Genomic DNA, 6000 nt, shown 5'->3' on the forward strand with positions numbered 1-6000 from the left:
GAAACGATTGATTTGTCCACCGAAACAATATTTGTTCGAGTTTCATTTCGCTGTCGTATCTTTACTTTCTATTGTAGGATAGCAAAACTTTCGCCCATAAATAATACTTTTACTTAGTTTTAAAGAGGACTTAGCATTCGCTGACCTCTACCTACCTTTATTTTACTCGATTTTTATTTAAAAAAATTAAAAAAAAAGAAAAATTCGGGACGTGCCCGGTGTAGTTTGACGTGATGTCACCGAATCATTAAGTTGGCCAATGGTTGTGACTATTGGTTCCTTGCAGGACACCCTTTTCTGCACGTTCTTGTCTCCAGGCAACTGTGCGATGGATAGATGAATCATTGTTAATCAAACGGCCGGTCTGCCAGCAAGACAAACATGCTAGACCGTGTATCTTGCCTCTGGCTAAATGGTAACAGACGTTCTACTTGGAAACTTGCTGCACAGAAAATTTCATTTGACTGTACGAACGTTAATTTTTCGTGGGATTCAATATTTAACTGAGGCGTCGAAAAATCTCTCTCTCTCTCTCTCTCCCATCCCTCCTACTTCTTGTCATCCGTGTTATTTAGTTATGTTAAATTTCGTTCAAACTCGCAACTAAGTGGAGATAGATGCAGATTAACCGCAATGGTTACGCGTAACCTTACCTCCAAACTTCAATCTGACTAACTTTTTCTTATTGAATTTGCAGCTTCGTTAGGATTTTCCCGTTTTTACGCTACTAGAATGATACTTCTTTTTCCATACTAACTCCTATCTAAATCGTAAAGGATTTAACCTCTTTTTTACGCTACTAGAATGATATTTCTACTTCGATATCTATTGTAAAGGTTATTAAATATCGAATACTACCTCCTACCTAAATCGTAGAGAATTTTCTTCGTTTTTTGTACTACTAGAATGATACTTTTACCTTTGTGATCAAGTATAACAATATTGAAGACCTCTTCCTAACTAATTTATTGTGTACGGGATTTTCCTCTGTTTTTATGCTACTAGAATGATACTTCTCTTTCAGTATCAACTGTGAAAAGTATAAACATCAGACTTTTTCCTACTAGAATTATAGCTGGTGAGCGATTTTCCTCTGTTTTGTAAGCATTTACAAGGTTTCATCTCTCAGAAAAAGATTAATACTAGCAACTGTTCAAATTTCTGAAAATTGCTAGACATTTATCATCAAAATTGTACAATTCAAAGGAATTTACCTCTGGTTTCATCCTAAACAAAAAGTAGAATTTAAGAGGAATTCGTCCCTGTTCAATTCAAAATTATCTTGACCAAAATTACAGTTAAACAGGGGATTTACCTCTAATTTAATTCCAAACTATTTTTAACTCTCAATTTAGGAAAAATTATTTCTAACTCCAAATAACCTTAATAAAACTACAATTTAACAGAGGATTCATCTCTGACATAATTCCAAACTCTCCTACCAATATTACTAAATTTAGATTTATAATCTAATTCAGGGTTTTCTGGACAAAAACTCCTCATTTTACGAAGGATTTATCCTTTTGAAATTTCAAATTATCTCAACCAAAAAAATGCAGTTTAATAGAGGATTTACCTCTGACTGCACTCAAACTCCAAATTTTCCTAACCGAAATTATAGTTAAACGAGGATTTATCCTTGTTTAATTTCAAATTATTCTAAATCGAAAATATAGTTTGGAATTAAATTAGAAATATATACTCTGTTAACACAAAGTTTATCTCTGATTTTTACATTCAAAAATCTCACCTTAATAAGTAGAATTAAATCAGAGATAAATCCGTTAAATTATACTTTTTGTTTAAAATTGTTTGAAACTAAACGGGGATAAATCCTTTGTTAAACTGCAGGCTTTGGAAACTAAACAGGGATAAGCCTTCTGTTAAATTATAGTTTTTTGTTGATCCCTCTATTAAAACAGAGGTTTTAATCTGATGTAAATGGTGCGTTAAAACAGGAGACTTGCCCCTAATTTACTCTAAACTTTTCTAACAGTTTTATTTCTTCATTTAATACAAGCGAAGTAATAAAACAAATATTTTTCTAACTACGAAACGAATCGATAGAAACTATTTAAATTAAACAACAATAACACTGATAAAACCGGAAACAAATAGAAAAATAGAAAAAAAAGCAGACCAAACATCAATTTTGGAAAAAAGAAAGGAAAATAAAACTTTTCTGTCCATTGTAAACGGGTACGAGATCTAACTGTAATTTCTTAGGTAGAGTGCATTGTTAACATATGTGCACCCCACTGAGGATACTCCTTTACACTTCAGTTATCCTCCAAGCTCATTTGACTGACTCTATTCTTTTATTTAGTTTAATTAAACTCTAATGTTCCTTCAAACGTAAAACAGCTTTGGATGAATCGTCGGTTAATTAAAAAATAATTTTCAAAGAAAATTTGAATAAACTAAACTCCTACGATCTTACGCTTGATAAGCTTCTGCTCTAGGAAAATTAACTCGAAGTCTGTTCCCCCCTTCTTCATTAAACATTGCAACTATCGTATTTAGTCTCTGTGCTTTGTAAAGAGACTCAATTAGATGAGAGTCGTTCTCACGAATTTGTCAAAATTTGTCGAGTAAAATATATATATAATTCGTTGGGAATTTAAGGAAATTAACTAGTCGTGTTTCATTAAAATATTATGCTTAGTCTCTTCTCTATTGTTTCCTCTGTTGTGAGAGACTCAATTAGATGAGGTATGTCCTGGTAAAAGAGAATTTATATATTCATCACTTCTACTGAATTTACTTGGCGTGTGACTCGCTCTTCGTTAAAATACTAAGCTTAGTCTGTCTTCTGTAGTTTCCTATGTTGATAGAATTATTTAGAAGAGGTATATTTTCGTGAATTTATTAAGAACTTGGCCATGTCCTGCTCTTCATTAAATTAATACTTAGTCTCTTATATAGTCTAGATTGAGAGGCTGGGTCAGATAAAACTTATCTTCAAATGTTTCAGGTGAAAATCCAAAATTACATACAAGTTAAGGGTTTCTAACTAAGGAAAAGTACTTGGAGTGTGTTCTATCGTCGTTAAATAATATGTATATTCTATAGTCTCCCTGGGAAGAGAGACTTCGACGGTAGAGACACACTTTCGAATTTCTTAAGATGCGCCATGTAAAAACTAAAAATATGAATAAATTTAAAGCTCCTGCTCTTGGAAATTTACTTGGCGTACACCTTCCTCTTCATCAAAGTAATCTGCTCAAACTTTTCTATCGTATCCGCTCGTAAATTTGTTATTACGCACCAAGTAATTTTGTTTGTATTTTCGAAAATTTAACTTGGCGCGTATCCTTTTCTATATTAAACAATGTATTTAATATCATTTTATATAGTTTTAGTTAAGCAGGTTCTGTTAGCCAGCATGTTTCAAAATGCGCCAAGTAAAAACAAACAAGTCAAGGCTCGTGCCTTCTTCTTTATTAAACAATGCAATTGTTCCCTGTTGAAGAAGAAGAAGAAGAAGAAGAGAGACGGAGAGATTCTCACGAATTTACCGAAATTCGCCAAGTAAAAATAAAAAATTCGAAATTGCATGCAGGCCATATTATATAGTTAACAAAAGTGGACTCGGACACGATTCGTGATCCGACAATGATACTTCGTGATGGCATCTTGACCGTTTTAAATTCTCTTCGTGACAAGAAACAATCTGTGGCAACTCTATAATTAATTACATTGCGCTCATTTTTGAATGTGGATGTTAGAAACGGACGAATTATTAACATTTAGGACCGAATTGGAATCGTTAATCTTGTTTCTTTTCTGGAATTTAAAAAAATGTTCGTGAGTGTCTCGAAGGGATTAAAAAATTTGAGAATGTGTAATTTAAGGCTAATTAAACTGTATTTAAATATACAAATTCAATTTTTGGAAGGAGGGAACCATTTCTAGTCTCGGAATTCACAGTTTGGTCCTTCAAATGCGGTTCAGTTTAGGCGCGTGTTGCTCTAGTCTCCTGTTAGTTTTATCGCGAATTTTGGCGCAATTTTTATACGCTAAACGGTTTATTTATGCAAATTATACTGTTGTTCAGCGATTAAACTGTATATATGAAAGAAATGCTGGACTAGTTAAGTGATAGGAATTTTAGTAAGGGAGTCGATAGTGGACATCGATTGTGTTCATCTCTTTTCTCGTTCCCCATCTCCACACCTGAAACGTCAGACGGTAATTTTCGTGTGATGTGATTCTTTCTTTCCCATTCTATGTAATTGTGATGCCAATTATGTTCCCGGCTGAATGGGGTGTGTACGAGTAAGAACTCGTCTCTATCTGAGGCGAACCGAAATGACGGGGTCTACTAACGATTACTTAACATCCCAGTGATTTGTACGTATGTCACGAAGAACACTAGAAAATTATTACATACCTGCATGAAAATGCTATTTGTTCTGATCATCATTTGTTTCTTTCGACATGAGAATTACTACTGTCACATACTGTTGGTCCATTATGCAGAGACTCGAGTATCCATCGGAAGATTTATACCCACTAACACAAATGGCAAACTACGAGAAATTAGTGTTGCCTGTGTCAGTTTTATGTTATGTGATTCTCAACTAAATGCATACCATTCTAACTCTTAACGTGACAAAATGCGGCCTCCAATTTTCACGGCCCTGATTACGTTCTACACCGTATCATTTATTAATTATTAGGTTTTCCCCCCATCTTCGTGTGTTTTTTGATGGCCAAACACCGCCAGGTTTTCTTAGAACGGTATCGATATAAACCCACACCTCGCTTGGTATTCGTAGAACTTGAATAAAATAATAAAAAAAAAACCCCAACGTCATTCCCTGTACGTTACGTAAGTGATATCGACCTCATTTGTGTTTCGTACAACATAATTTATGAAACAATTTGGATGTTGTATAAAAAAAAAATGGTTTAATAAAAGGTACATTCTATGATAATTAGATGAGCACCATCCAATTGTAGGCTTCTGCTATCATCAGAAAACTAACCCTACAATTTAGATAGAGGGTTCCACCCTAACATTTACGATTGCGTTGACACGAAGGACCGAGTTGCGAGTCTAAGTAGTTGTACCCACCCCCTCCGTCCCACTTGTACATTGGATGAGGAGGAAAAGTCAGCACGCCTCTTCATTGTTTATAAAGTAAACAGGTGAGAATTGTTCAACTACCAATTATTTATATAAGAAATAATAATAATAATAATTTTTTTTAATTATTATTTTTTTTTTCAAATTAAAAATCGTTTTTCCTTTAAATTAACGAATTTCTAACCTTTAAATTCCTATTTTTTTAATATTTAAATTGTTTTATTTTAATTGATTTTAAAGCCACGTGTTCTTAAAGGATAGCTTTTAAATGTTTAAATTTAAATTCGTTGTTTAAAAGTATTTATAATTATATATTTTAAGTGATTATTTTCTAAATTTAATTAAGTATTTATCAAACTATTTATATTTCAGCATTAAAATCGCCAATTTTAAATTTAAATACGTTTAAATTTCGATCAAACATTTTATTTTTAAAATGATCCGTTTCAAATTTTCAATTGTTTCTTTTCTGATCAAATACTTTAAATTGTCTGTTTCGTCACATAAGAAAAAGTCAATTTCAAAATTGAAATCGTTCACACTTTGATTAAACACTATAAAATTGTCTATTTCATCAATAAAATAATCAATTTCAAATTTAAATTGTGCACGTGTTTAAAACTAATCTGTTATGAAATTAAGATGAAATTTTTCAATTTTTTCATTAAATAAATAAAATTTTATTCTAAAACCTTTAATTATAAAAATATAAAACCGTTGGATCGAAATCTAAACACGAAAATTGACAATTTTTCCAGCACGAAATCCTAAACTCCAATTAGATCATAATCTAAATGGGACAAGGATTCGCAAAATTGTACACTACCGACAATCATGTTGTATATATAATATATATAAATATATATAACATACATTTATACAAACAAAACCACGCGGTAGCTCTTAGA

This window comes from Centruroides vittatus, unplaced genomic scaffold, assembly GCF_030686945.1.
Source record: "Centruroides vittatus isolate TY-2023 unplaced genomic scaffold, ASM3068694v2 scaffold_2520, whole genome shotgun sequence".
Classification (NCBI taxonomy): domain Eukaryota; kingdom Metazoa; phylum Arthropoda; class Arachnida; order Scorpiones; family Buthidae; genus Centruroides; species Centruroides vittatus.